Below are 7,500 nucleotides of genomic sequence, written 5' to 3'. Positions count from 1 at the left end.
AGCATTAGACACATGGCTAAGCACTCGTACCCACTCGACCCTTCTACCCACCCTTCTGACCACACGGCCCAGCACAATCAGGGATGGATTATGATTACATGGGCCCCTGGGCCAGACAAAAAGAAAGGCCCCCTCAATTGGGTGCTGCTAGTGTACAAAATGATTAACTGTTTAACCCCATAGCACAGAGCCTATGTTATAAACTTACTGTCACCGAAATCGTAACGGCTATGTCTTAATCTGTTGATTAAGGCTCTCAGTAATGTCATAGCAATGTTGTCATGATGTAGTTGAGTATTTTCAGCAAATAGTGAATAGGCCCGCCGACGACCCCATCTGCAGTAAGAGGCTACGGCCAGATGTGAGGAAGGGATGGGTAAGGGTGGGGATCGGACCTGTAACCCTGTGACGGTACACCACACACTTACATTCTCCCCTCTCCAATACACAGGTCTGTAGCATCAGACATGGGTGAGCAGGGGCTCGTATCCGTTCAGGGGGGTGACCAGGGCCCATGTAGTAAGGGGCCCACATAATGTCTCATGTATTTAGATATATGGCTGGGGGGGTCCATTGGACCTAATTGTATATAGGGCCCAAAATTTGCTGCTACGCCCCTGCCGGCCAGTCCCAACCATGTGACTCAGCAAGAAGCACACACTCACACACTCACATCCACATTCTCCGCTCTCCATACACACTCACACACTCACATTCACATTCTCCACTCTCCAAACATACTCACACTCACATTCTCTGCTCTCCATACACATTCACACTCACGTTCTCCATCCACAGGTCGGTGGCATCAGACATTCGCAAGCTCTCGTACCCGGCGAGTCCCAACCACGCGGCGCAGCAACAAGCACACAAGCACACACTCACACACTCACACTCACGTTCTCCCTTCTCCATCCATCCACAGGTCGGTGGCATCAGACATGGGCGAACATTCGTACCCGGCGAGTCCCAACCACGCGGCGCAGCAGCAGGCCGGCCAGCAGCAGCCGCCGCCCCCCACCTCGGCCTACTCCGCCCTGGAGGGCAAGGAGCTGCTCATGGCCCCCAACCAGACCCAGTCCCTGGACCGCCCCTACCGCGCCCCAGCCTCCGCCGTCGCCGCCGCTGCCGCCGCCCCGGGCCCCGGACACAAGACCCTGGGCAGGGTGCAGCCTCCGCACGGGCCCCCTCCCCCCGGGGGGATGGTGGATCCTACTCTCAACGGGCCGCGCCAGCCAGTGGGGAAGGAGTACGGGTGAGTGTGTTGGAAAGAGCTATCAAGCTATCAAGAGCTTACAATAGGGTTGTAACCATGGGTGTAATTTTAGGTGTGGATGGTGGGGACATGTCCACTCCACATTTTCAAAATTATAATGCAAAAATAGCATTCCTGGACAATTTGCCATTGAAATGTCCCCTCCACTTTCCAAACCAAACCTACACCTTTAGTTGTAACGATACATGATTCGGTTGCACAATTTGGTTCCTATCACGATTTTTGACCTACAGTTTGATAGGAAGGAGTACGGGTGAGTGTGTTGTTTTGGAGGGGGGGGGGTGGGGGGGTGGGGGGGGGGGGGGGGGGGGGGGGTTACAATACCACTAGTACGATATTGCAGTTGCCTTGCAGCTATGTAATGTTATACTGCGTGTGTTGTTATTACATCTGTAACAGTAAAACAATCTACTTCTAATGTATACAGTTATATTGTTTTGGCTGGAAGCTGTGTGTGCTTTGATACACAGTAAAAAAAAAAACATGCAATGGCAATTCACTGGTTCTCTGGGCCCAAATACAAGACTAGACTCTATGGCGTGTGTGTGTGTGCGTGCGTGCGTGCGTACGTGTGTGTGTGTGTGTGTGTGTGCGTGCGTGCGTGCGCGCGTGTGTGTACTAATGTACTTAAAAAAAAAACCTAAACCTACTTGGCATCTGCACTTGTTGTTCTGTATATTTCCAGTGCACTTTCTATCTGCTAATGTTGTTGGCTATGATTATGTCCTCCATTGTAAGTGGCTTTGGTGTGTACAGTAAGTGGCTTCCAAATGCAATGTAATGTAATACAGTATAATGTAATGTAATGTAATGTAATGTAATATCTATCTTCTCCTCCTCCTCTCCCCCCACAGTGCTGGCCAGCCCCACCTCCCAGGCTACTACGTGCCCCCGGCCCCTCCCCCACCGCCGCCCCTCATCCCCTCGGCCCAGACTGCCTTCGACAGCCCCGCCGTGCCCCCGGGCCCCATGCCCCCGACCCCGGCCCTGCCCGCCTCCTACACCCCGTCTCCCTCACACCCCCCCTCCGGCGCTCCTCCTGCTGCTCCTCCACCACCTCCTCCCGCCTCGGGCCCCACCCACCGGGCCCTCTCCTCACATGGTGCCGCTGCCCCCCGCCGTCGGCATGGCTGGTGACGCCCCCGTGGTGCCCCGCAAGGGCCATGGGCTGCCCTTCGTGCCCATGAGCGACGCCCGCAGCGACCTGCTCGCCGCCATACGAAGAGGTGGGTTGTTTTATTGTTTTGTTTTTTTCAAAAGGTTTGCACACTCCCATGAATTTTTCTTCTTTACGTTCTCTTTTTTCTTTTTATTTATTAAATGGCATGATCTCCAGATTCACTAACAAACATAGGCTTGACACACTATCTACAACACCTGTCTGATAGTGTGTAGTCAACTTAGTTGAGGAGTTGACTCCAACCCATGTTGACTCCACCTCATGTTGTAGATCAGTGTTTCTCAAACTTTTCAGATCGAGGACCACTTTCCCCCCCCAAAAAATGTTCAGGGAACACCTATCAAATGAATTGACAGTTGACGGGTGCTTATTTCGATGCAGATCACTTAATTTTTATATTCATTTACAAGCCTCTTATTGTGGAGAAAATAAGACTTCAGCTATGTTTACCTTTGTAATAATGTTACAAATATAGCTTATTGCTAGCTCGTCTTGGAAAAGCAGAAATCCCTTCGTGGACCACCTGAGCTCTGTCGCGGACCACTAGTGGTCCCCGGACCACACTTTGAGAATCACTGTTGTAGATCATGTGTCAAGCCTGTGTTTGCATGTTCTCTGAATGGCAAGAATTCACACATACGTTGATTATAGGACGTTGAAACAATTCATATTTCCATGTCCAATAATAAAATGCAAATGTCAAAAAATGGCATTTTGCAACAAAACTTTTCAAGTAAAGGTGTAGAAATACCAAGGCACTCATCTTCTTTGTAATTAAAATGCCTTTATTTTGTTGGGCATAGCATGATTAAAATACTTTGAGGCGTTTCGGCATGAAGCCTTCGTCAGGAAGTGAGAGAAAAACTAAAAAAAAAAAAACTAAAAAACTACACAGTTCCAGGAAGCACTCCAACTGGACTTCATTCTAAAACCTTTCAAGTGTACACTATAAGAAAGTACTCAAAAACATTAACAGCTCAAAGAAAAGAAAACATGCTGTCTAATCTAGCACAGTTCAAGAAGGATATGATCAGTTAGAAAGTAAGAGGTGAGAGTGTGCACCAGAGCAGTTATACTACAAAACGCGGTATTGAGTTCTTCGTATTGTTCTCTGTTAAATACTATGTCTACATGTGCCTCTAATTTCTGCACGTGTCCTCCTTTTTTTCAATTACTTAATTGGAAGTTTGCTTACAAAACTGATCACTTCAAGTTTGCTTTCTTCTGATCACTTCTAATTCCATCTTGCAGCCATTTTCTCTTTTGTTGTAGCCTTAGAAAGTGATAGCGTAGAAAGAGAAAAGTGATCACATGTCCTCCTTGAGGGGGACGGTGTACAGAGAGGCTACAGGGACTGAAGCAGATGGTGCATCAACACTCCTCTCCAGTCTTGTATTATTCACTGATCATCACCATCTCAGCTCTTAGTCAAACTCAACCCTTCACCTCGGCCATATGCTCTCATAAGTTAGCAGTCTCGTAGGAGTTTATTTATAACTCTCAAAATCTGCTCAGAATATACAGCATAGCTTCCCACAGACCACGCAGTATTCTGTTACGGGCAAAAAAAAACCCTTTAATGGGTGTGAGTGCGTCTGCACACCAGTTTCCGCAAAAAGTGAGGCACACGGCTCTGCCAACGCTTAATTCTACTGTTGTCAACAGATGTCCACGGATGTCACGACGCTGGTGTGCGGGGTTGTGTAGAAAATGGTAGAACTGAAAGTTTGCAGGGTATTGCTCTGCACTTTGGTGCAACCGGTCTGCAGAGGGTCTTGACGGGTTTAGGGGTGAAGGACATAGATGATGGTGGGTGGTGCAGTGCATTATTGGGTTTTTTTTTACCTACTTTGCAAAGGCAGTCCTAAATATATGTAAATAATTCTGAATACTAATTTCAACCATTATTCACTGACCACCATGTCAATCTTTGACAACCCCTTCACCTTCGCCGTATGGTTGAGAGAGAACAGCCTCAAAGGAGTTTATTAATAGCTCTCAACATCTGTGTATGACTTGACAATAACAGGGGTGAATGATGCTACAGTGGGTGGATTCCAATATGCAGACTTCCGTCCTCCCTTGCTCACTTGACTACTTGTGCCCTCATGATGATGTCACTGACGACAGAAAAATAAATTCAATATCTTGTAATTGACACAAGTCTAATGTCATATTCTCATTTGCAATGGGGATGGTGAATGAAAAACAGTCCACCAAAATTTGTTGTGGCTAGGCTGACGACTGGGAAACGTTATTGTTTTCTCCACGGAGGCGGGGACGAGGCCACAAGCACAAGCGGAGGACAGGAGTGTGCATATTGGAATGCACCCACTGCATTGTCCATTATGCGTTCAATCTTGAGTACAAAGGATCATGAATACTCATTACAAGCTTGAATAAGCTTGAAGCTTGTTCGCTTTAACCTTAACCAAATTCAACCCTTCACCTTAACATCTGCATATAATATAAATACGGTATACAGCAGGGGTCCCCAACCTTTTTGAGTCTGAGGGCTACCAAGGGCTACTGAGGGTTACCCGGGGGCTACTTTTGTTCAAAATCCTCTACTGATGTCTTGTCATTCTCAAATCACACTATTCTTAACCCTATCCAGACTGGGGGGGGGCTAAAAGTGCCCGCACCAACTTTACTGTCGTATAATTCCTTAACGACTTAAGCTATGACTACGAAACTTTGTGACTTTTCCTAACATTTAGTTGGCTACAGTTAGGTACTGAAAGATCAGGTTTATATTTTTTTCTGTTGCCATGGCAACGGTTTTCTGACAGGTATGTCTGACCAAAAATCACTTTACCATATCTATGACGCCATATATTTTCATTATTTTTTTTTCCATTAGCATCAGACAACTTTGTGAGCATGTAAGTGGTTTGAAGCATAAAATCATTAAAATTTAAGTGCATTACCTACATTTGATGGAATATCCATTATCGCGAGATTTTGGACATAACAACATAATGATGTCATAATGACGTCATAATAATAGATAATTACACAAAAATTATGTCATTCATAGATGTCCATATGTAGATCATCTCCCCCAAGTTTCGTAGTCATACTGTATTCCGTTCATGAGTTATGAGGGGGGGGGGGGGTCAAAAGAGCCCCCCCCAGGCCCAGGAATGCCAAAAAAGCCCAGTCTGAATAGGGTTAATGATAATTTGTTTATAGGTTATAAAGAATGAATAACCTCAAATTTAAATTAAGAAAAGCATTCATTGTGACTAAAATCTGGTAGTCGTCACTGTTTATTAACATCCTTGGTGGGCACCTCAGAAGCTCCTGAAGGGCTACCTGGCGCCCGCGGGCACCAAGATGGTGACACCTGGTATACAGTATATGTGGGAAAATGTTATGTAATAGAGGAGAGTTATGGTGGGTGGTGCAGTGTGCTGTTAGTGTGGCAACTGCCTTGCGGGTGCAGTCTTGACAAGTATCTATAAATAGGTATGAATATTAATTTCAAGCATTATTAAGCACAGCGTTAAGCATCATATGGACCCTTCACCCCAGCCATATGGCTGTGGTGTGTGTGCGTGTGTGCGTGCATGCGTGCGCATGTATTTGTGCATGTTTATCTGTACGAATGTGCATGTGCATCTACGTAAGGTACAGCTACAGTGCGTGCGTGCGTGCGTGCATGCATGCGTATCTCACTGACCATAAAGCCATAAATCCAGGGACGTGCACAGGAATTTCAAAGGGCAGTTGCTCTAACCTGAACCCCCCCCAAAAAAACCCATCAACAATGAGCGGCCTTCAGAATTTTTAGGAAACTGCACCATGGGTATTATTATTTTTAGTAGTAGTAGTAGAAGTAGTATATTATTGTCATAATTATTAATATTATTTTATTGTATAGTATCCTGAATATGCGTACCATATGATATAACATGCTAGTTTTTAAACATGTAGGCCTACCTATTAATCATATCAGAGATGATCAGCCTTATGCCCACCTGCCCTAAATGTCTCCTGATCCACATTTCCTCATGTGTGGTATGTGGCTGCCCCTAAATTAAATGAAATTATGAGAAAAAGCCTTGATAGTTTTTAAACCTGTATCAGTCACAGAGATGATCAGTCTTATGCCTACCTGCCCTATGTGCAGAGGTCTGTGGCTCTGAGTCATCCTCATCTTAAATGAAATGAAATGATGAGTAAATGAATAGGCTAAATATGAGGATGCTTAATCAATTAACCCACTGTCATCTTTATAATCCTTGTAGCAGCCAAAGTAGACTTTAAGTTATAATAAATAGAAATAGTTAAAAATGGTTAAAAAGATCATTTAATTTGAATTTGAAATTTAATTAATAGGCATATTCCATGATTAAAATGATGAATATTATATAGGAAAGCTGAAACAATAAGAATTCACAGGTTTAGGTCATTTGTTGGGTCTTTTGTAGCCTATATTAAAAATGTGTACTGTCGCTTTAAGAATGGACGAGCCGGCTTTCATTTCAGATCGCAAAGAACCGTGGCGTGGGAGCACCAGTTCTTATATGTTGCTCTGAAGCTCCGAGCTTCTCGCAGACTTTATAACCTTTTATTTTCATTACAGATATTTTAGTTAGTTCATGCACATTTTGTAGGCCTATGTCTTGAGAAGAACAGTAAACGTCAGTTATCACGTGGAGTGGATTTATTTCAATTACATGGACATTGACAGTGGAAACAGTAGCCTATCTTTGGGTCGGAGAATAGGCTATATCAGCGTAAGAAAACGCACTTTCCTAGCGGTCTCACCAAGATCAAACCTCTACAATCCTGAAAAAGATTCTCTGCCTCACCTGCACCTGTTCATTTTTTTCGCAGCCAACTCTGCAGAGATGTGCTTCCTTTAGCTAGCCTACCCCCTTAAGTTCTCTCTTGCTTGATAAAACGACATGTCATCTGCATGTTTCTTAGTTGGGTTAGCCTTCCACAAAACAACCTGAGCCATGTAAAACGTTGACTGCAAGCTAGCTGGCTGTCGTTTTCCCCCAATATCTGAACGTGGCACACCCCGGCTGTC

General features: G+C 45.0%; 1 pseudogene; it reads left to right on the top strand.

Annotated features, from left to right (window-relative positions):
- Positions 1 to 7,500, top strand: part of LOC134437192 (actin-binding protein WASF3-like) — a 91,945-nt pseudogene that overhangs the window by 82,034 nt on the left and 2,411 nt on the right.

The sequence above is a fragment of the Engraulis encrasicolus genome, chromosome 21, assembly GCF_034702125.1.
Source record: "Engraulis encrasicolus isolate BLACKSEA-1 chromosome 21, IST_EnEncr_1.0, whole genome shotgun sequence".
Classification (NCBI taxonomy): Eukaryota; Metazoa; Chordata; class Actinopteri; order Clupeiformes; family Engraulidae; genus Engraulis; species Engraulis encrasicolus.
This window is presented reverse-complemented; position numbering and strand designations above follow the sequence as displayed.